At 43.6% G+C, this 25,180-nt stretch overlaps 1 protein-coding gene and 1 non-coding gene across 10 annotated transcripts in view; both read right to left on the bottom strand.

Annotated features, from left to right (window-relative positions):
* Window positions 1-25,180, bottom strand: part of sema3b (sema domain, immunoglobulin domain (Ig), short basic domain, secreted, (semaphorin) 3B) — a 439,432-nt gene that overhangs the window by 69,861 nt on the left and 344,391 nt on the right. The gene's annotated exons all lie outside the window — the stretch shown is intronic.
* On the bottom strand, window positions 15,580-15,687 carry LOC134357179 (U6 spliceosomal RNA). The gene has a single exon (XR_010020536.1). It is a non-coding gene; the product is annotated as a U6 spliceosomal RNA (small nuclear RNA).

Raw genomic sequence — 25,180 nt, 5'->3', positions numbered from 1 at the left:
GTCCCATAACTTCCCTGCCACTATACTCCACCCCGCTCTCAATCAAACCCAATTTTCCATTCACCTTCCTAACCTGTCTTGTGGGGAAAGGTTGAACGCGTTAGGGATTTTTTTCTTGAGAGCGAAGGGGGATGAGAGGCAGCCTGATAGATGTGTATAAGGTTATGAGCAATGGATAGAGAGGACAGCCAAAGTCTTTTTCCCACGGCGTCAATGGCCAATACCAGAGGACACCCTTTTCGACTGAGAAAAATGTAGGAGAGATGTCAGAGATAGGTTTTCTTTTACACAGAGAGTGGTGGGTACCTGGAATGCTCTGCCGGTCAGAGGGTGGGGCGGCTGCGGGTAGAGGCTGATACAATAAGAACAATGCGGGCCAAGTCATTGGGTCTATTTAAAGTGGAGGTTGATAGCCTCTTGGTTACTCAGGGCGTCAAAGGTTATGGGGAGAATGCAGAAGAATGGGGTTGAGAGGGATAATAAATCAGCCATGTTGGAATGGCGGGGCCGACTCAATGGGCTGAATGGCCTCACTTTGCTCCTGGTCTTATGGACTGTTTATGAGACTCTTAGCTAGGCACATGGATCATGGAAAAATGGAGGGATATCTATCTATCACTCACTCACTCTCTCTCTCTCTCTCTCTCTCTCTCTCTCTCTCACACACACACACACACACACCCACCCACCCACCCACCCCCTGACAGGAGAGGAAGGGCCAGAAGGGTAGGGGCCTGTTGTTGTCCAGATGGTCCAAGTGAGTTGTTGCTCCAGGCTTCAAGAAAGTGGGAGAGGCAAAGGGTTGGAGAAAGAGAAATCTGATAGGACAGTACAGTGGGCTATAAAATAAAGGGAAAGATGAGGATATCCAGAAGAAAGAAAGTGAAGCTGATATGAAGGTCATGGGGGTGTTAGAGGGTCTGAACCAAATGGTAACAACATCAAGTTCTCTAAAACTTCCGGTTTCCTCTGTTTCCCTTATCCCTGTGGCCCATTGCCCCTTCTCTTCCCCCTTCCCTTTCCAGTCCTGAAGAAGGGTCTTGGCCCAAAATGTTGACTCTTGATTTCTCTCCATAGATGCTGCCTGACCTGCTGAGCTCCTCCAGCAATTTGTGTGTGTAACCCTGGATTTCCAGCATCTGCAGAATCTTGTGTTTAGATTCTTGAGCGCGTCGGTTGTAACACAAATGATGCATTTCACTCTGTTTTGACATACACGCGATAAATAAATTTGATTCTGACTCCGAAACTCGTTGTCCCAAGTCTTGGTCACTCTCTGCTCTCCTGAACCAATCCCATAACCAGGGCACAGTCCCCACTTTGCGTTCCTGGTTGGCGAAGTTGACAAATGCAGTCTATGCAAGACAGCGTCAGAAAAATTTCTGTCTGCTTATGTAGGACTCCTGGCTCACTCACCACTGTGCTCCATACTCACCTCCTCAGAAGGATTGAGTTTTATGGCAGTGTATTTCATGACAGCGAGCATGTTTGCACATTGCAAGCTGTCGAGAGTAACACAATCCCCATGTACAGTACCTGCTCTTAACATTAGTTCATCTCAGTACTTGGCTTCTATTACTAATAGCCTTCTCTTGACCCAAGGGTGATGGGCCAATCCTCAGATTTCATTTTTAATTGCTTAAATTCTAGATTTTCAAACTGAGGGGTTGGGCAGCTTGGAGACTGGGGCCACAATTATAAAAACAAACAGTCTGTATTCACGTTTATAGCCGTGGTGGAGAGCGTAAGACGAATAGATGTAGGAAAAACAAATCTCTCTAAAATGGAGCAAAAACCCTGATTTAAGTTCTGCCTGGAGTTTTATACCATAAGACCACAAGACATAGGAGCAGAACTAGGCTATTTGGGCCATTGAGTCTGCTCCTTCATTCCATCATGGTTGATTTATCACCCCTCTCAACCCCACTCTGCTGTCTTCTCTCCGTACCTGAGGCCCTTACTAAACAAGAACCTATCCTTCTGATCGCCTCACTATAGGAAGGATGTGGAAGCAGTGGAAAGGGTACAGAGGAGATTTACCAGGATGCTGCCTGGTTTAGAGAGTATGCATTATGATCAGAGATTAAGGGAGCTAGGGCTTTACTCTTTGGAGAGGAGGAGGATGAGAGGAGACATGATAGAGGTGTACAAGATATTGAGAGAAATAGATAGAGTGGATAGCCAGCGCCTCTTCCCCAGGGCACCACTGCTCAATACAAGGGGACATGGCTTTAAGGTAAGGGGTGGGAAGTTCAAGGGGGATATTAGAGGAAGGTTTTTTTACTCAGAGAATGGTTGGTGCATGGAATGCACTGCCTGGGTCAGTAGTAGAGGCAGATACACTAGTGAAGTTTAAGAGACTACCAGACAGGTATATGGAGGAATTTAAGGTGGGGGGTTATATGGGAGGCAGGGTTTGAGAGTCGGCACAACATTGTGGGCCAAAGGGCCTGTAATGTGCTGTACTATTCTATGTTCGAACAACCTCCACTTTAAATATATAACCAATAACTTGGCCTCCATTGCAGCAATGAATTCCACAGATTCACCCCCATCTGGTTAAAGAAATTCCTCCTCATTTTTGTTCTAAAGGGACGTTCATTTATTCTGAGGCTGTGCCCTCTGTCCTTGACTCCCCAGTATAGGAAACATCCTCTCCACGTCCACTCTATCTAGGCCTTTCAATATTCGGTAGATTTCAATGAGATCCCCACTTGTTCTGGTAAACTTCAGTGAGTTCAAATGCAATATTGAAGAGAAGTTTGGATAAGTTTGTGGACGGGAGGGATATGGAGGGGTATGGTCCAGGTGTAGGTAGATGGAACGAAGCATAAGACCATACTGGCAATGACTGGATAAATCAAAGGGCCTGTTTCTGTCCTGTAGTACTCTATGACTCAAAGAACTCTTGATACCCAATCTATGTTATTGTGGCCTTTACACTTATTATTTACTGCAGTGCACTTTCTATACAACAGTAACTGCATTCTGTTTGTACGTGGTCTCAAGTCTTTGTACATTCTACCTGAAGTGAAGCTGAGTGGGGTAGGGAAGTAGGGGAGAGAGTAACTGGGATGGGAGATGTCCTTGATTATGTAGGCTGTTTTACCAACACAGTGGGAAGTATAAATGGAGTCAATAGAGGGGAGGCAGGCTTGTGTGATGGACTGTATTTTGCTCACAATACTCTACAATTTCTTGCAGTCATTGACAAAACATTTTGCATACAAAGCCATAATGCATCCAATTAGGATACTTTCTATTTCGCCTCTGTCAAAATTAGTGAGAGTCACTAGAGACATGCCAAATTCCCTGAGCGTTCAGAGGAAGTACAGGTATTGGTGTGATTCTTGGATGGAGCATTAATGTACTGGAGCAGGACAAATCCAACTGTAGCTTCAACATTCCCATCTACCAGTGGAGATACTTAACCCTTGCTCATCAAGAATCCAAATACCTCTGCCTTAGAAATATTAAAAGAATCTGCTTCCGAAGAAAGTGTGTTCCAAAGACTCATGATGCTCTGAAGTAAAGAAGATCATCTTTAGCAGTGGAGGCTACCTCAGTAATTATATTTAAGAAAAGGTTGGATAGATTTTTGCATCTAGGGGAATTAAGGGTTATGGAGAAAAGGCAGGTAGGTGGAGATGAGTCTAAGGTCAGATCACCCATAATTTTATTGAATGGCGGAGCAGGCTCGATGGGCCAGATGGTCTCCTGCTGCTCCTATTTCTTAAGTTCTTATGTTCTCATCTCATTTCTGTTTAGACCATAAGACCAGAAGAAATGGGAGTAGAATTAGGCCACTTGGCCCATGGTTGATCCAATTTTCCTCACAGCCCCAATCTTTTGCCTTCTCCCTATATCCCTTCATGCCCTGACAAATCAAGAATCTATCAACCTCTGCCTTAAATATACATAAGACTTGGCCTCCAGAGATGCCAGTGGCAAAAAATTCCACAGATTCATCACTCTCTGGCTAAAGAAATTCCTCCTCATCTCCATTCTAAAAGGACACTCGTCTACTCGTCCTCTGGTCTTAGACAATCCTCTCTGCATCCAGTCTAGCAAAGGCTATCACTATTCAATAGGTTTTAATAAGGTCACCCCTCATTCTTCTTTATTCTAGTGAATTTGATTCATTAGAGCCATCAAACGCTCTTCATATAACAAGCATTCACTCTTGAAATCATTTTTGTAAACCTCCTTTGAACCCTCTCCAGTTTCAGCACATCCTTTCTAAGATAAGGGGCCCAAAACTGTTCTCAATACTCCAAGTGAGGCCTCACTGATGCTTTATAAAGTTTCAACATTACATCCTTGATTTTATATTCCAGTCCTCTTGAAATGAATGCTAAAATTGCATTTGCCTTCCTCACTACAGACTCAACCTGCAAATTAACCTTTAGGGAATCCTGCACAAGGACTCCCAAGTCCCTTTGCACCTCAGTTTTTTGTGTTTTTTCTCCATTTAGAAAATAGTCAACCCTTTCATTTCTTCTCCCAAAGTTCATGACCACACACTTCTCGAAACTGTATTTCATCTGCCATTTCTTTGCCCGTTCTCCTAATCCGTCTATGTCCTTCTGTAGCCTATTTACTCAAAACTACCTGCCCCAAAAACCTATCTTCAAATCGTCTGCAAACTTTGCAACAAAGCCATCAATTCCGTTCATCCAAATCATTGACATATAACTAAGAAGAAGCTGTCCCAACACAGACCCTGTGGAATACGACTAGTTACCAGCAGCTAGCTAGAAAAGGCTGCCTTCATTCTAACTCTTTGCTTCCTGCCAATTAGCCACTGGTTAAAATGATTGCTTATTTGAAAGAGTAATAAATTCTTCCACATTAGGACAGATACATTATGGACATGTAGGAGAATCCTAGATTGACACATGGATGATAGAAAAATGGAGGGCTATGTAGTTGGTAAAGGTTAGATTGACCTTAGAGTAGGGTAAAAAGTTAGCACAACATCATGGGCCTAATTGCTCGTGCTGTGCTGTAATGGTCTATGTTCTATAAAAATGGAGGTTTAAGTGGGATGGAAGGGTTAGATTAATCTTAGAAAGGTTAAAAAGTCAGCTCAACATTATAGGTTGAAGGGCCTAAACTGTACTGATCTGTTCTATGTTATATTCACTTTGTCAAGACTCTTCAGGACACTGCATGATTGAATCATATACATGTAAACCCATGGTTTAAGCTGCTCTAAGCTGCCCAACCTTTGCACATAAAAGAAGCAGCCCATTCCAAGTATTAGCTGGGTAAACCTTCTCTGAATGGCCTCCAACCACACTAACATCCTTCTCAGAAGAGACCAGCACTTCTCCAAATGTGGTTTTACCACTGCCCTTTAAAACTTAAGCAACACACACAAAATACTGGAGGAACTCAACAGGTCAGGCAGCATCTAAGGACGTGGAAGCTTTAGAGAGGGTGCAGAGGAAGCTGCCTGGATTGGAGATCATATTTTATAAAGATAAACACAAGAGATTCTGCCAATCCTGGAAATCCAGAGAAAGGCTCAACACATGTTGGAGGAACTCAGCAGGTCAGGCAGCATCTACAGAGGTAAAGAGACAGTTGATGTTTTGAGCTGAGACCCTTCATGAGGTCTGGGCCCCTCCGTAGATGTTTATTCATTTCTATAGATATTGCCTGACCTGCTGAATTCCTCCAGCATTCTGCTTGTCTTGTTTTGGATTTCTGGTCTCGGCAGAATCTCTTGTGTCTATGCAACACTCACAACACGCTGGAGGAACGACAAAGGGTTCCGGCCCGAAACATTGACTGATCGTTTCCACGGATGCTGCCCGACCTGCTGAGTTCCTCCAGCGTGTTGAGAGTGTTGCTTTGACCCCAGCATCTGCAGAGTATTTTGTGTCTCTTGTATCTATAACTTCTCTATTTTTGTATTCAATTTCCCTTGCAATAAATAACATAAATAAGTTTCTTAGCTCTAGCCATATAACAACCTTTGCAGAAACTGAGAGCTGGCTGGATAGATTGTTCTGTTAGATTATGACAAAGTTTGGCAGGTTTGATTAGATAGACTACTTCAATTTATGGATGTGGTGTGAGCAGTTGACATGGGTCCAAAACTACTGGATGATAATTGTATGGAAGTCACCTTAGAGTCACGTGAGCATGGGCCACTGCAGCACAAAGGGATGACAATCGTCCCATTAAGTCCATGCCCACTCTCTAGGAATAATCCAATCAGTCCCATTACCCAGGTCCCGGCCAATTTCTTCCAGAAGCTCAAGTTTTCTCCTACATCCTAAAGACTGGTTGATAGTCTTTTAGTTTGAAATGAAATGAAATGTATTGATTGTGTGCTGGGGGCAGCCTGCCAGTGTCGCTATGCTTCTGGCGGCAACAGGGCATGCCCACAATTAACTGAGACTAATCTGTACACCTTTAGAACCTGGGAGGAAACCAGAGCACACGGAGAAAACCCAAGCAGTCATGGGGAGAATATACAAATTCCTTACTGACACACTGCGGAATCCAACCCCGATCGTAATCGCCGATGCTGTGAAGTATTACACTAAGATGCCGCCCTAAATCACGTGCTGGCAGCCAAACCAGTGGTGAGACAATCTCGCTGTGAGACCACCACATATCTCTCAGTGAAACTCTCAAATGCCTCATTAAACCAATGTGTGTTTAGGTAGAGATAAAGAATTAGGGCTCACCAAGCAAATATAACTATTAAATGGTGTGTGACGCCAATAAATTAAACACAGTCCTACTCAGCACAATAGAGCCTGAGATTAAAATGCCCATAGAAATGTTTTCTATGACTCAGCAAATTTCACTTCGACTCTATGAGTAACTTACATTCCCATACTCTGTCATTGTTTTAAAATTAAGATCTTAAGATTAAGCTTTATTTGTCACATGTACAAGTCTTCTGCTAGTCTCTTAGATTGAAAGCACCTCCCTCAAATGATAATTGGCAGGTCAGCTTTTTTGAACTACGCTACGAAACTGTGGAACTCAATACCTAAAGTATAAGGGATGCAGACTCAGTTGACATTTTTAAACACCAGCTCCAAACCTATTTATTTAACCTTGCTTTTAACTAACATCTTTTTGTCATTTATTTTCATGTTTACTTTTATTTTTAATTTTATACTTTCACTTTGTCAAGCACTTTGAACTACATTGTCTGTCTGAAAAGTGCTCTCTCAGTAAGTTATTATTAGTAATATTATTACTACATTGAAATATGGATACAGTGAAAGGTATGATTTGCATCAGTGACCGTCACAGACCAGGGATGTGCTTGGGTCGCTGCGCTTCCAGCACCAAGACAGCATGCCAACAACTTACAAACCCTAGCTCATACGTCATTGGACTGTGGGAGGAAACCAGAGCACCAGGAGGAAACCCACATGGTCACAGGGGAAGCACACAAGCTTCTTACTGACAGTGGCAGGAATTGAACATGGGTCGCTGATGCTGTAAAGCATTCTGCCACACTGTCACTAGTTATCACTGACTGCTACAAAGTCAGGATATATTATACTCCATCAGATGATGAGCTGGTACTTTTCTTACTGTGGACAGGACTGGCATTTATTCCCTATGAAGCACCGAATCAAGAAATCAGTCAGGAGGCAAATACTTCGGTGGGACTGGGTCAGATTGTTTAACTGTGATAGATTTCCTTCCCTGAAGGTCATTAGTTTCCTAGTTACTTTATAGAGAACATCTTTTTTTTTTAAATTAAACACCAGTTTTATCTAAGATGTGCCTGCATTGGAGAAGGTCCAGAGAACGTTCAGAAGAATGGACCTGGGAATGAAAGGGTTAACGTATGAGGAGTGTTTGATGGCTCTGGGTCTGTACTCACTGGAGTTTAGAAGAATGGTGCAGGGGATTTCATTGAAACCTATTGAATAATGTAAGGCCCCGACAAAATGGATGTGGAGAGGATATTTCCTACAGTGGGCAGTTTTGGACGAGAAAGTGCAGCCTCAGAAGAGAAGGGCATCCCTTTGGACAGAGATGAGGAGATATTTCTTCAGTCAGAGGGTGGAGAATTCAGTACCACAGATGGCTGTGGAGGCCAAGTCGTTGGGTATACTTAAAGCATAAGTTCCTGATTGGCAGGGGCATCAAAAGTCATGGGGAGAAAGCAGGGGAATGAGTTTGAGAGTGTTAATACATTTGCCATGGGACGAATGGCAAAATTCTGCTCCTGTGTCTTATGGATATGGTATTTTATTTAATGGTTATGTTTAAATGTACCATCTACAATGGTGGAACTCACACTTGTGCCTCTGGATCAGTGGTAGAGTCGCACAGTAGGCAGTGTTACCACCTTGTGCTCCAGTAACCTAGGTTTGATGCCGACCTCCAGTGCTGTCCACGTAGGAATTTATACGTTCTCCCTTTGACCGTGTCTTCCTCGGGCACTCTAGTTTCCTCACAATCTTGTACGTTACTCCTGAGTGCTAAGAGATTCAGGGTGAAGTCAATCGGCATGTGTGGGATGAGAAGTAAAAAAAATAGGATACACAAAAGGACCTTGATGGGCCAAGTGGCCTAATTCTGCTCCTACATCGTTTTGTCTTATGGAAATAGGTGGGGGGGATGAGATTAATGGGATGGAACAAAAAAGTACAGCGCAGGAACAGACCCCTTGGACCACAATATCTGTGCCAAAAGATACTAATCTGAAACTCCAGAGTTTCTGCAGAAATTTGGAAATCCAGGGCAACACACACAAAATGCTGGAGAAACTCAGCAGGTCAGGCAGCATCTACAGAAGGAAATAAACAGTTGATGTTTCGGGCGGAGACCCTTCATCAGGACTGAAAAGGAAAGTTCAAAGTAAATTTATAATCAAGGTATAGTACTATATGAAAGTCTGAAGCGCGTACTGTATATATATATATAGCTCGGGTGCTGAAAACTTTTACACAGTGCTATATTTGACAATGTGGATCAGAGGGAGAGTTTGTAAATCTTGTGGGAGCAAAGGATGGTGAGGGTGGAGTGCTAAGGGAGGGGTGTGGGACAGGTGGTAGAAAAGGAGTGTCGGTTGTGGGGGGTGGTGTGGGTACAAATTTGATTCCAAACAATTGGTTTGTTGATCATTACAGGATCTCTCTCTGGTGCTTCGTGCTTCCTGTCCCTCCCCTCTCCCTACCCCCTTTCCCATTCTCAGTCCTCAATAGAGACCCAGATCAGAATCAGGTTTATCAGCACTCACAAATGTCATGAAATGTGTTTTTTCTTGTGGCAGCGGTAAAGTGCAAAACATAAAATTACTGCAGTACTGTGCCAAAATCTTAGGTACCTTAGCTATATACGTATATGTGCTTAAGACCTTTGCACAGTACTGTACATGTATGTCACCATGTACAACCCTGAGATTTGTTTCTTTGCAGGCATTGCGGGGAAGGGTGAAGAAGCCAGAATAAGGTAGTGGGGGGGGAGGGGGGAGGAATGAGAAACTAATCCCATCTGTCTGTACATGATCCATACCTCTCCATTCCCTTCATTTGCTGTCTGAAAGCCTCTTGAACAACTATCATGTCTGCGAGTGTTCTGAGTGCAGGCATAGGGCCAGATAGTCTCTTTCGCTAATTTGAAAAATGTGAGAGCACCAACAGCTAGTCTAGTAACTTAACCACTACGTTACTGTATCCCGCTTTTCGATTTCTTTCTGATATGAGGACAGAATTCTTTTCAAATGCTCTCTGCTCACCAAGCAAGATGAGAATCAACAAATTGCGGTCAGAAAGTTGTGTTTTTCCAATCCTACACCAAAGGGTGATATTATTTTTAAAAATTAACTTTACTTGTCACATGTACATCGAAACATCAAAATATACAGTGAAATGTGCCACAGAACATAGAATAGTACAGCACAGGACAGGCCCTTCGGCACACAATGTTATGTCAACCCTTAAACCCTGCCTCCTATATAACCCTACACCTTAAATTCCTCTATATACCTGCCTAATAGTCTCTTAAATTTCACTAGTGTATCTGCCTCCATCACTGACTCAGGCTGTGCATCATTCGCGTGAAATCAAATTAGTGGGAGTTGTGGCGGGGGCAAGCGTCACCACACTTACCCCACCAACATAGCATGCTACCTCTCACTAACCCTAACTGTACGTCTTTGGAATACGTGAGGAAACTACAATACCTGTCGGAAAAGCATGCGGTCACAGGGGGAGCATACTAACTCCTTACAGGCAGTAGTGGGAATTGAACACCAGTTGGTGATTGGTGCCACTGTAGTTGCTTACGGTAACTGCTACACAACTATGCTGCCTTTTTTCTTTATCTTGGTTACATCACACTTGGAATATTGTGTTCAGTTCTGGTCTCTTCATTATAGGAAGGATGTGGAATCTTTAGAGAGGGTGCAGAGGAGATTTACCAGAACGTTTCCTGGATTAGAGAGCACGTTTTATGAGGTTAGGTTGAGCGAGCTAGGGTTTTTCTCTCTGGAGTGAAAGAGAATGAGAGGTGACTGGATAGAGGTGTACAAGATGATAAGAGACAAAGACTGAGAGCACAGCCAGAGATTTTATCCCCAGGCCGGAAATGGTTAATAAATGAATATATATTTCTTTCTTTCTTTCTTTCTTTGGGTTCCCAACCCTTTTGATGCCATGAACCAATACCATTAACTGAGGGGTCCATGGACCCCAGGTTGGGAAGCCGTGATTTAGAGCTACAACGTAGAACAGGCTCTACTGGTCCAGTGGGCTATGCTGCTCAGCAACCCATCTGTCGAAATCTAGCCTAATCACAGGACAATTTAACCAGTTAGCCTACTAACCGGTACATCTTTGGACAGGAAACCCACACAATCACAGGGAGAATGTACAAACCGACAGAGCAGGAATTGAACTCTGAACTTTGACACCCCGAACTGTAACAGCATCACGCAAACCACAGTGCTACCAAGGAGGGGGCATAACTTAAAGGTGAATGGAGTAAAGTATAGGGTGGATGTGAGGGGTAGAGTTCTTTTATACTGAGCACGATAAATGCCTGAACACACCACTGTAGGTGCTGGTAGAGGCAGACACATTAGGGACATTAAATAATCTCTTAGATAGGCATATGGATGACAGAGGGCTATGGAGGAGGGAAAGGTTAGATTGATTTTAGAGAAGGTTAAAAGTTCGGCACAACATCAGCCAAAGGGCCTGTACAGAGCTGTAATGTTCTATACTGCAGCACTTCGTCATGCTGATGCACGGGAGAATTACAAGGGTGTTGCCACTGCTATGGAATGAAGCAACGAGGAGAGATCTTGCTGGGTGATGTCATTTTCTTTGGAACATAGCCACCTCAGGGAAGATTTAATTGATGCATATAAAATTATGAGGTCTGGACAAGGTAAACAGGAAGGGCCTATTTCCCAAAGCAGTGAGGTCAGTCACTGTGGATCACAGCTTTAACATAACTGGTAGATAGATTACAAATAAAGAGGACTTGAAGATTCATATCCTGCTGTGCAGAAGATGAAGAGATGGGAAATAGGACAGACATAGAATGTTACAGGATAGTATGGGTCCTCCGGCCCACGATTAGTGCCAATTTATTTAATCCTACTCTACGATCAATCTAACTTTCCTTTCTACACAACCTATAAACCTCCATTTTTCGTGCATCCATGTGCCTATCTAAATATAGAACTTAGATTAGCTTTATTTGTTTCAGAGAGTGAAATGCGTAGGTTGTGTCAAATCAAATCAGCGAGCACCGTAAACACGAGACAATCTGCAGATGCTGGAAACCCAAAGCAACACACACGAAATACTGGGGGCACTCACCAGGCCAGGCTGCATCGCTGGAAAAGAGTAAACAGTCAACGTTTGGGGCCGAGACCCTTCTTCAGAATTGGAAAGGAAGGGGAAAAAATTCTTACTCTGACTCCATAAATGCTGCCTGGCCTGCTGAGTTCCTCCAGCGAGGATTCTGCTGGGCAGCATGTAAATGTTGCCAAGCTTCCAGGGCTAATACAGTAGGCCCACAACTTACTTACCCTAACAGTACGTTTTTTGAATGTGGGAGGAAACTCGAGAACCAGGAGAAAACCCACGCGATCGCGGGGAGAATGTACAATTTCCTTACAGACGGTGGCAAAAATTGACCCCCGATCTTTTAGCTGGCACTGTAAAGTGATTGTGCTAACCACTACGCTATCATGTTGGTTAAGAGTTTCTTAAATGTCCCTATTGCATAGCCCGTACCACCACCCCTGTGCATTTCAGGCATCCACCCCTGACCTGTGACATCTCCACCAACCTTAATCAGATCATTTCTCATATTAGCCATTGCTCTTCTGGAGAAAGGTGCTGGCTGTCCACTCTGTCTAAGCCTCTTATCACCTTGTACTCGTCTGTCAAGTCAACTCTCATCTTTCTTCACTGGAAAGTGAAAAGCCTGAGCTTGTTCAACTTTTTCTCTTAAGACATGCTCTCTAATCCTGGCAGCATCCTTATAGGTCTCCTCTGCAACCCCTCTAAAGCTTCCACATCCTTCCTACAATGAGGGGACCTCATGAAGCTAAGGAATATCTTTAGACCATCGTGGACTTAGAGCCTTCGTGCCCTGCTCCTGTGATACAGTGATGCTTTACTTCACCCCCGGCATGAACAAGAGGGATCTCACAGTACTAATTTTCCAAGGAGTTCAGGAGCTCTACCAAGGGCAAACATCGTTAAAAATGGTTTACCTGATCGTTATTGCTGTACTGTGCGTGGGAAGCCACGGTGCTTTCATTATGACTATGGACACACTTCAAAAGGTTAGGGATTGCCCTGGGATATCCCAGGGATCAAAGGGGTGCTATGGAGGCCAAATTTCTTCAATTATCATGACCCAGTGGTCAAACACATAAATTTCTACCGCTATCCTCTCTCCCTTCAAGTGAATACAAAAGAATGGTCAATTTGGATAAGTTCAGAGCTCTGTACAGTAATCAAACTGGGAAAGTAATGGCTACCTCAGGCTAACTGCCAACATAATGCAGCAATAGCAGTTAGCAGAAAGCACTCTGCAATTAACCCAGTCTGACCTGCAAAGACAACTGAGCAAATGCATTTCCCAAAACATCCAAATTACTCTGTATACTGCCAACATCTGTTAGCCTGGCCTATTATAGACTAATAAATAGTGACTTTAAAAGGTACCTATTAAGTAACACCACAATTGTAATCTACTCCTCTCCTGGCATTAAACTGTTTTTCTAGTCGTGTCTCTGTGCAACATCTGCTTAGTACTAAGGCGTGCTCACCAACACTGTGCAGCATAACACTGTCCATGCAGGCCGATGTGCACATGCAAGCAGATAGGCACATCAGAATTCGATTTAACATCATTGGCAGATGTTGTGAAACTTGTCGACTTTGCAGCAGCAGTACAAAGCTACACATGATAATATAGGGAAAAAATGTGAATTACTGTAAGTGTGTGTGTATATATATATTCAAAGATTCAAAAAACTTTACTGTCATTCTAACCGTACATCAGCTCTGCAGGGCAGAATGAGACAGTGTTCCTCAGGGGCAGTGCAATCATAACATAACAAACGCAACACTAAATAATAAACATAACAATAAATAGTAAAACACAACAGCCACATGTCAGTTAAAATCAAGTTATAAGTGTCCAGTGCAAGTTAAAAGTGTCCAAAGCAGAGTCAGGTGGAGCAGCTATTTAGCAGTCTGACTGCCTGTGGGAGGAAGCTGTTTAGTAGCCTTGTGGTTTTAGTTTTGATGCTCCTGTAACGTTTGCCTGATGGCAGAAGAACAAACAGTTCATGGAGAGGGTGTGAGGGGTCTTTAATGATGTACCGTGTCTTCTGGAGGCATATATATTCAATAGTTAAATTAAGTAAGTAGCGCAAAAACAGAAATAAAAAAGTAGTGAGGTAGTGTTCATGGGTTCAATGTCCATTCAGAAATCGGATGGCAGAGGGAAGAAGCTGTTCCTGAATCACTGAGAGTGTGACTTCAGGCTTCTGTGCCTCCCTCCTGATAGTAACAATGAGAAGAGGACATGTTCTAGGTGATGGGGTTCTTAATAATGGATGCATTCTTTTTGAGGCAAAGGATCTGATTGTGGATTACAGGAGAAATGGAGATGGGCTAACCCCTATTGACATCAATGGATCTGGGGTTGAGAGGGTAAACAGCTTCAAGTTCCTCAGCATTCACGTCACCCAGGATCTCACGTGGTCTGTACACACCAGCTGGAAAAGGCACAGCAGCACCTCTTTCACCTCAGACAGTTGAGGAAGTTTGGTATGAGCCCCCAGATCCTAAGAACTCTCTACAGGGGCACAATTGAGGACATCCTGACTGGTTGCATCACTGCCTGGTATGGGAACTGTATCTGCCTTAATTGCAGGACTCTGCAGAGAGTGGTGCGGACAGCCCAGTGCATCTGTAGTTGTGAACTTCCCACGATTCAGGACATGTACAAAGACAGGTGTGTAAAACAGGGCCATAAGATCATTGGGGACCCGAGCCATCCCAACCACAATCTATTCCAGCTGCTACCATCCGGGAAGGGGTACCACAGCATAAAAGCCAGGACCAACAGGCTCTGGGACAGCTTCTTCCACCAGGCCATCAGACTGATGAACTCATACTGATTTGAGTGTACTCTATATTACATTGACTGTTCTATTTATTATAAATTAATATAAATTACTATGTTTGCACTTTGCACATTTAAATTGGAGACGTAACCTAAAGATTTTTATTCCTCATGTATGTGAAGGATGTAAGAAATAAAGTCAATTCAATTCTTTGAAGAAGTGCTAGATACTACGAAGGCTAGAGCCCATGATGGAACTGACTAAGTTCACAATTCTCGGCAGCCATACCCCTATACCAGATGGTGATGCAGCCAGTTAGAATACTCTCCACTATATATCTCTAGAAATTTGTGAGTGTTTCAAGTAACACAGCAAATCCCCTCAAACTCCAAATAAACATTGTAATGAATATTACACGGTAGTCTAGTGGTTATGTTACTGGGCTAGTATGCCAGAAACCTGAACTATAGAGTGGGAAATTTAGTCCACTTTTCACCACTGCAACTGAGGGGATTTACATTTTGTTCATTAAATAAATCTGGAATATAAAGTGAACATCTGTGATGGTGAATACTAGATTATTGTATAATCCCATCTGGGTCAACTAACGTTGTTCAGGGAAGGAAATCTCAATTTTCGAGTTCAAAAGGCTGGAGTGATGCTTGAACCCAGCAGCAAGGATTCAGTAACAGTCCCACTAAGCTAGCATCACCCTCAGAGAGGCCACGTTGATAAAAGTTGCACCATATGGGGGAGCCAATGATGTGGTCAATCTGCCTCTGGTCCCTGGACACCTCACCAGAATGCAATTGACCCTAGAAGAATGGACCAGAAAAGCACAGGCCTGAGCATTAAATTCAAAACAGATACAGATACACTTGCCAAGGCATTTGGATCTTAAGATATAGAATATTCTTTTCTCTTCAACCAATTTTATTGAATATAATTAGCAGAAACATCCACACTAGTCTCGGGCTTTATCTAAAAATATGGAACACTTCACAAATTTACGTGTCATCCTTATGCAAAAGCCATGCTAATCTTCTCTGTATCATTCCACTTTTTAGTATATGTGCTGTCGATGTGAGCACAGAGTTTGGCACAGTGTAGGCCCTTCAGTCTGCAATGTTGTACTAACTCTTTAAATAACTCTAAGATCAATTTAACCCTTTCTCCCATGTAGCCCTCCATTCTTGTAGAATATAGAAGCACAGTACAGCCCCTTTGGTCTGCGTAAGTGTGCTGACCTTTTAACCAACTCTAGGATCATTCTAATCCTCCCCACCCCCCCACATAGCCCTCATCTCTATAGGATATAGAATCACAGTACAGGCCTTTTGGCCCATGATGCAGTACTGACCAAGGTCTCTGTTCTCTTCTACTCTGCTCCATACTTGCCCGGCCTTCTATCACCCTCTCTCCTTCTCCTCCTCCACTCTTTCCATCAGCCCATCACCCATACGTCTGCCCTCCCCACTTGCTTTCCTAGTGTCCATGTTTAACCTTCTCTTCATCAGATTCCATCATCTTCACCCTATCACCTCCCAGCTTTTGGCATCATTCATACTCTCCTCTCCCCCGACAGTCAATCATCTTCTCACCTGGATCCACTATCAAGTGCCAGCTCATAATCACCTCCTTCCCTCTGCCAATAAAGAGTTACTTATTGAGCGTTATTTCATGACAGAATGAGGAACAGATGTAGGAATAGGCTGATCTGCCAGTGGCTGACTCAATCTTGGCCTTCACTTTCAGGCTTGTTGTCCACTGCCACTGACACACTTACAGTCCAGAAGGTTTTCAAGCTCAACCTCATTTTGGGTCAGTTCGCGGTGAATGACCAGCCCACAACTCCACAGACAGCTACCATCAATCTGCAGTGTGTGTTTTTGTGAGAGGGGGTACATTCCCCACTCCCAAGCCTACGCAAGGTGCGAAGCATAGAACATGTGAGAGTATGAAATGTGGTTACAACTGACCTCCCACTCAACTCTGGACTCAGTGCCAAATCCGGGAGCTTTCCAGTAAAATAGTGAGACAAAGGACAAGATATACTACATATCTGGTTCCTCAGGACTAGATTCATAGTCATAAAGCACAACAGCACAGAAACATGTCCTTCAGCTCACCTTGTCCATGCTGAACCAGGAATCTGCCTACTCCCATTGAATTGCACCAGAACCATAGCCCTCCATACCGTTCCCATCCATGTACCTATCCAAGTTTCTCTTGAAAATTTCAATCGAGATTGCATCCACCACTTACACTGGCAGCTGGTTCCACCCTCTCACCACCCTCTGAGTGAAGAATTTCCTCCTTAGGTTCTTCTTAAATATTTCACCTTTCACACTTAACCCATGACCTCTATGTGAAGTCTCAACTAACCTCAGTGGAAAAAGCCTGCTCGGATTCACCCATCTCTACCCCTCATAATTTTGTCTACATCTATCAAATCTTCCCCTCAATGTTCAACATTACAGGGAATAAAGTCAGTCCTAACCAACTTACCCCCATAACTCCAACCCTGGCAAAATTCTTCTAAATTTTCTCTGCGCTCAGCAGAGAAATATGACTACAGCAGTTATAGTTGATGGAGTTTACTCTGGCCAAACGTGAGGTGTTGCTCCTTGGGAGATCAAATGTAAAGAGGTAGGTAGTATACTTTATTGATCCCAAAGGAAATAAAAGTGTCACAATAGTATTACAAGTGCACAGATACAAATATTAGAAGAAAAGTAGAAAGATTAAAAAATAAGTTACCACTAACAGTCTAAGAGGAGGGGGTCATCACTTCCCCAGCTGTTGGTTGACTCATTATAGAGCCTAATGGTCGAGGGTAAGAATGACCTCATATAACCCTCTTTGGAGCAGTCCAGTTGTCTTAGTCTATGACTAAAAGTGCTCCTCTGTTTAGCCAAGGTGGCATGCAGAGGGTGAGAAACATTGTCCAGAATTGCCAGGATTTTCTGTAGGGTCCTTTCTTCTATCACAGCCTCCAGTGTGTCCAGCTTGACTCCTTTAACAGAGCCAGCCTTTTTAATCAGTTTATTGAGCCTGTTGGCATCACCCATGTTGATGCCATTGCCCCAGCATACCACCACATAGAAGATTGCATTGGCAAACAATAGACTGGTGGAACATGTGAGGGAGAGGCCTGCCTGCTCCAAAGGACCTCAGTCTCCTCAGGAAGTTGGGGTGACTCTGGCCCTTTTTGTACACAGCCTCTGTGTTGGTGCCTCACTCAAGTCTGTCATCCAGGTGCACCCCCGGGTACTTGTTAGTGACAAAACCCTAAATAGTGTTGATATACAGAGGGATTTTGTGGTCCAAGTTCATAGTTACCCGAAGTGGCTACACAGGTTGATAGGCTGGTAAAGAAAGCATATGGCATTCGTTCCTTCATTAGTTGAGGTGCTAAATTCAAGAGTTAGGAAGTTACATTGCAACTCTATAAAACTCTAATTACAGCTAAAGTAATGCATTCACTTCCGGTCTCACCCCATAATAGGAAGGATGTTTCAAGTGTTTAGAAAGGGTGTGGAAGGGGTTTACCAGGATGCTGCCTAGATTAGAAAGCATGTAATATAAAGAGAGATTAAACAAACTTGGGTTGCCCATGATTAAGGACCCCCACCCCCAAGGACAAGCCTTCTCCTCATTGTTACCATCAGGGAGGAGGTACAGAAGCCTGAAGGCACACACTCAGCGATTCAGGAACAACTTCATCCTCTCTGCCATCAGATTTCTGAATGGACAATGAACCCATGAAGACTACCTCTCTACGTTTTTGCACTACTTATTTAATTCTACTTTTAAAATATATATACATCTTACTGTAAATCAGTTTTTGTTATGCATTGCATTGTACTCCTGCTGCATAATAACACATTTCACGACATATACCGGTGATATCAAACCGGATTCTGATTCTGATTCTGAAGCTTCTGAGGCTGAGGGAAAACCTAACATAAGATTATGAGATGCATAAATAGAGCAGACAGCCAGTATCTTTTTTCCCCAGAGCTGAAAAGTCTCATACCTGAGGGGAAAAGTTCAAAGGAGACGTGTGGGGTAAGTGTATTTCTCTGCAGAGCAGTGTGTGCCTGGAATGTGCTACCACGGGCGCACGTGGAGGCAAATGTAAGAGAGGGCCTTAGAAAGGCACACGGGTGTGAAAAGTATGGAGAGATATAGGCAGAAGGGATTAGTACCCTGTCCGATCACACTCCTGTAGACCACCTTGAGCTTTATATAAAGAGGTGAGTGGATGGGATGGTGGAAAAGTGGCTTATTTTCGCCTTTGTTGACTTGTTATGTTGTTGTTTCTGCCTGCAATGAGCAGTCAGCCTGCTACATTGGTCCCAGAACGTGCGGCAACACTCGGGGGCTGCCCTCAACCCACCTTTGGGTGTGCCGACAGTTAGTGCAAATGACGTGTTCCGATGTATATGTGGTAAATAAATCTGAATTATATTTGCGTTATTGTAAATTACAATTCTTGGAAACTTTTGACTACCCAAACCAGAATCTCAGGTGGTGACGAGGGTGTGTTCAGGAGCAAGATATACCAGCTAGTTGAGTGGCGTTGCAGCAACAAGCTTAACCTCAGTGTTGGTAACACCAAAGAGCTGATTGTGGACTTCAGAAAGTGTCAGACGAGGAAAAACAAACCAATCCACACAGAGGGATCAGAATTGGAGAGAGTGAGCAATCTCAAATTCCTGGGCAGCTATCTCTGAGGACCCAACCTGGTCCCAACACATTGATGCAGCTATAAAGAAGGCAAGACAGTGGCTCTATTTCATTTGGAGTTTGAGGAGATTTGGTACGTCATGTAAAATACTCAAAAAATTCTGCAGATGTACCGTGCAGAGCATTCTGACTGGCTGCAGCATCAATTGGTATGGGGAGTTACTGCACTGGATTGAAGTAAGCTACAGAGAGTTGTAAAATTAGTCAGCTCCATCATGGGCACTAGCCTTTGTACTATCCAAGGCATCTTCAAAGAGCAGTGCCCTAAAAAGGCAGCGTCCATCATTAAGGATCTCCACAACACAGGACAGCCCTCTTCCCATTGCTACCATCAGGTAGGAGGTACAGGAGCCTGAAGGCACACACTCAACGATTCAGGAACAGCTTCTTCTCCTCTGCCATCCAATTTCTGAATGGACATAGAAACCGTGAACATGTATTACCATTGTATCGCTGCCGCAAAGTTAATCAATTTCACAACATATGTCAGCGATATTAAACCTGATTCTGATTCTGACTTCAACCGCATTTCTTCAGAAGATAATCTCAACACCCTTCCACTTTTATGACAGAAAAGTGTAGCATCAGCTCCATTCTGTGCCTTACAACACCGGATAGGCTCTGAGAGCTCGTATTCCTGAGTGGCATGTTGCCACAAAACAATCCCACAACACTTAGCCACAATAATAGAGTATTATGAAATCAGTCGACTGATAACATAACCACAACCATCCCCTCATTGTAAGGAAATCTGATGAAACACATCTGATCCAAAGAGATTTCTGTGAGATAAACTGGCTTGCAGCTCCGAGCCGAGTACAAAAGATCAACATACTTTCCACAAAATAGAGGCCAGAATTTCATACAAACTAGTTCGAAAAGTTTTCAATCTTTTTACGAACAGCACAATTTAATAAAGGGAAAGATTTTAAGGTGAAGAAGAATTGAAATGCCAGAGTAAAGGCACCAAACAGAGGTGAGATTCGCTGCATCAGTCAGCGACACATACACTCAGTTAACTACCTCTTCCCTTGCCCAGGACGAACATGATATTCTTTGTTTACAGTGGATTACTTTCAATGGTGTAGATGTGTTAAAAGCTTGAAATCAATACTGAGTTGTTGGATATCTTGCCCTTTGCTCTCTGAAGACAAGAAAGCTAATAACTTCAAAGAGGAGAGGTGAAATGCCATAGTGGTGAAGATGAATTCCTGGTACTTACAATCGAGCTTTAAGTACCGGGTTCCATGACATGAATATACCTGCTCTTGCCGAACACGCTTTGATGCTAAGTGTGTGAGGAGAGCATAGAGACAGCCAGAGGCACAGTTACATTTGAAACGTGGAAATAACCCCTTTCATGGACTCAGTCCTAGCCTGCTGCCATGTCTGTCAACCCCTTCTCTCTTCACGAAAGCTTCTTACTGAGGCTTGGGTCATTTTGCAACATTCCATTGAGTTTTTGCCAGAGAAGGGCGGCAGAAAGACTTGCATTTCTACAGTGTTGTTCACACCACCAGAATGCTCTCAAGTGTCCAGCAGTTAATTTTAGTGTTGTGTAACTGAGGAAGATGGAGCCAATGTGCATACAAGACATAAGACATAGAAGCAGAATTAGGCCCTTCAGCCCATAAATTCTGCTCCTCCATTCTATCATGGCTGATAACCCCCTCAACCCCATTCTCCTGCCTTTCTCCCGTAACTTTTGACACTCTTACCAATCAGGAACCACTCTACTTTAAATATACCCAATGATTTGGCCTTCGCAGTTGTCTGTGGTAATGAAGTCCACAGATTCACCGCCCTTTGGCTAAAGAAATTTCTTCTCATCTCTGTTCTACAAGGAAGTCCTTATATTCTGAGTCTGTGCCCTCTGGTCTGAGACTTACGCACTATAGGAAACATCCTCTTCTGGTCCACACTATCCAAGCCTTTCAATATTCGATTGTTTTTGATGATATCACTGCCCCCGCCCCCACACATTCTTCTAAACTCCAGTGAGTACAGGTCCAGAGCTATCAAATGCTCCTCATACATTAACTTTTTAATTCTCAAGGTCAGTCTTGTAAACCTCCTCTGGACCCTCTCCCAATGCCAGCACATCCTTTCTTAGATAACGGGCCCATCATATCCCAAGCGCGGTCTGACCAACACCTTATAAACCCTCAGAAAGATGCAGGCAGAAAGATCCCACAAACAGTAATGTGTTTCGCTCTCACTCCTACCAATGTCAGTCCAATGGCAATGTGTTACTGAATATCATGTCAATGGTTGAGGAATATGTAGCAGTTATGATACCCGGGATCAGCAGCAAGGATACAACTGTGTGGGGTGGAGTAGGCTGAAAGATATAGGAACAAAATTAGGCTATTCAGCCCATCGAGTCTGCTCCACCATTCCATCATGGCTGTTTTATTATCCCTCTCAACATCACTCCCCTGCTTTCTCCCCATAACCTCTGATGCCTTTACTAATCAAGAACCTATCAACCTCTGCTTTAAGTATACCCAATAACTTGGCCTCCACAACCAGCTGTGTCAATGAGTTCCACAGTTTCACCATTCTCTGGCTAAAAAAAAAATTCCTCCTCTTCTCTGTTCTAAAGTTCAAAGTAAATTTATTATCAAAGTACATACTATATGTCACTTGGTAGTAGCTTGAGATTCACTTTCTTGCTAGAGTTAGATACACTTGAGTTAGATACAGCCCTTGTGGCTAAAGAGATCAGGGGGTACGGAGAGAAGGCAGGTACAGGGTTCTGAGTTGGATGATCAGCCATGATCATACTGAATGGCGGTGCAGGCTCGAAGGGCCAAATGGCCTACTCCTGCACCTATTTTCCATGTTTCTATGCTTCTATATTACAGGGATAAAAGGACTTTCTTGTTGCAGTTAAAGAAACATCTTTCTATCCTGATGCGGTGCGCTCTGGTCTTTGTCTCCCCAGAAGCTAACTACACTTATTGTTCATTATCCACCTGGTTTTGAAGATAACTTACTTCCACTTCAGTTTAGAGGTAAGATAAAATTTAACATTAGCTTAATTAGTCACACATAGAGCGAATTGTGCTGTTTGCATCAAATCAAACCACTGAGAAATGCGCTGGGCAGTCACCACACTTGTGGCCCCAACATAGCCTGCCCACAACCCACTAAGCTCCAGCCATAGGTCTTTGGAATGTGGGAGGAAATCAGAGCCCCGTAGGAAACAAATGCAGTCACGAGGAGAACATCCAATCTCCTAACAAGCATCAGCAGGAATTCAACACCACTCAGTGAAAAACGGTGCTGTGTAAGGTGATGCACTAACTGCCACGCTACCGTGCTGGTGTGAGGTGCTTGAGAAGGCAATACAGGATCCACATACACTGCCGCAGGTGGGGCGGGAATTACCTGATCTGACAAAAATTTATAAAATTAACTGAGAGCTAGAATGGATAGAATCCTTTTCCTTGTCTAATAGTAGTAGTATAGTCATACTTTATTGATCCCGGGGGAAATTGGTTTTCGTTACAGTTGCACCATAAATAATAAATAGAAATAGTAATAGTAATACTACTATTAGTAAATAGTAATAGTCACGGAAATAATAAATAGTAATAGAATAGTAATAGAAAAATAGTAATAAATAGTTAAATAGTAATATGTAAATTATGCCAATAAATTATGAAATAAGTCCAGGACCAGCCTATTGGCTCAGGGTGTCTGACCCTCCAAGGGAGGAGTTGTAAAGTTTGATGGCCACAGGCAGGAATGACTTCCTATGACGCTCTGTGCCGCATCTCAGTGGAATGAGTCTCTGGCTGAATGTACTCCTGTGCCCACCCAGTACATTATGTAGCGGATGGGAGACATTGTCCAAGATGGCATGCAACTTGGACAGCATCCTCTTTTCAGACACCACCGTGAGAGAATCCAGTTCCATCCCCACAACATCACTGGCCTTACGAATGAGTTTGTTGATTCTGTTGGTGTCTGCTACCCTCAGCCTGCTGCCCCAGCACACAACAGCAAACATGATCGCACTGGCCACCACAGACTCGTAGAACATCCTCAGCATCGTCCGGCAGATGTTAAAGGACCTCAGTCTCCTCAGGAAATAGAGACGGCTCTGACCCTTCTCGTAGACAGCCTCAGTGTTCTTAGATCAGTCCAGTTTATTGTCAATTCGTATCCCCAGGTATTTGTAATCCTCCACCATGTCCACACTGACCCCCTGGATGGAAACAGGGGTCACCGGTACCTTAGCTCTCCTCAGGTCTACCACCAGCTCCTTAATCTTTTTCACATTAAGCTGCAGATAATTCTGCTCATACCACGTGACACAGAGGGCACACATTTAAGTCGAGAGGGGAAACGTTCAAAGGAGATGTGCAGGGCAGGTTTTTTTCGAAAGAAGGACTGGTGGGTTCCTGGAACATGCTGCCAGGAGTGGTGGTGGAGGCAGGTATGATGGAGGCATTTTAGATAGTCACATGAATATGCAGGGAATGATAGGATAAGGGTCAATGCAGAAAGAAAGGATTAGGTGTCATTAGCCTAGTAAGTTTGGCTCAATAGTTTGGGGGCGCCACAGTAGTGTAGCGGTTTGCATAAACTATTGCAGCGCCAGTGACCTGGGTTCGATTCTGCGGTTGTCTGGAAGGAGTTGGTACGCTCTCCCCATGGCCACATGGGTTTCCTCTAGGTGCTCCAGTTACCTCCCACATTCCAAAGACGGGCGGGTTAGCAGGTTAATTGGTCCCATGGGTGTAATTGGGGTAAGGACTCGTGGGCCGGAAGGACCTGTTACCATGCTGTATTCCTAAATCTAAATCTAAACACCAATGTGGGCCAAAAGGCCGCTTCCTGCTCTGCCTTGTTCTACATTCGGTGATCTACGCCATCGCTCAGAGGCACAGAAATGTTCCAGGTGACTCCAATACTTATTTGTTCTCCTTCTCTTGAAGTATATAAGACCATAAGATATGGGCACACAATCAGGCCATTTGACCCATTGAGTCTGTTCCACCATTTCCTCATGGCTGATCCATTTCTGTCTCAGCCCCGATCTCTCGCCTTCTCCCCACATCCCTTCATGCCCTGACTAATCAAGAATCCATCAAACTCTGCCTTAAAAATACCCAATCACTTGGGCTTCACGGCTGCCTGCGGCAACGATTTCCACAGATTCACCACTCTCAGGTTAAATAAATTCCTCCTCATCTCCGTCCTAAATGGATGTCCCTCTATTCTGAGGTTATGCCCTCTGGTTTTAGACTCCCCCACCATAGGAAACATCGGTCTCCACATCCACTCTGTTCAGGCCTTTCCACATTCGATAGGTTTTAATGAGATCCCCCCTCAATCTTCTGAAATCCAGTGAATACAGGCCCAGAGCCATCATACGCTCCTCATATGATAAGCCTTTCAATCTCAGAAACAACTACAGCTCCCAAAGCAAAACCTAATGTATTTTGAGTAAATGTTTTCCTGGTGTTTGCTAAGCGCAAGACCACAGAGAAATGCCACGTCAGCTTTGGTCATAATCATTCCTATCAGACATGGCACACAGAACAAAGAGAAAAGTATCTTGGCACCATGCAGTGATCATCTTCATAAAAACATAACATATATTTGACAGAACAGCCAAAGGAACATTGTCAGACATAATGGAACATGTGACTTTTGTGGCCATTTAAGAGTTAAACAATATTCGAACCCATTATGCAAGTAGCACCAGAGTCTGAATTTCTGAGCAGATGCATTAACTGAGAACAGCAGGTCCTGGTTAAGTGGTGAATCCCACAAGACAGTTTCACGCAGATTATTAGATATTTTTCTTTGCGAAAC

Source organism: Mobula hypostoma, chromosome 15, assembly GCF_963921235.1.
Source record: "Mobula hypostoma chromosome 15, sMobHyp1.1, whole genome shotgun sequence".
In the NCBI taxonomy this organism is placed as follows: Eukaryota; Metazoa; Chordata; class Chondrichthyes; order Myliobatiformes; family Myliobatidae; genus Mobula; species Mobula hypostoma.
This window is presented reverse-complemented; position numbering and strand designations above follow the sequence as displayed.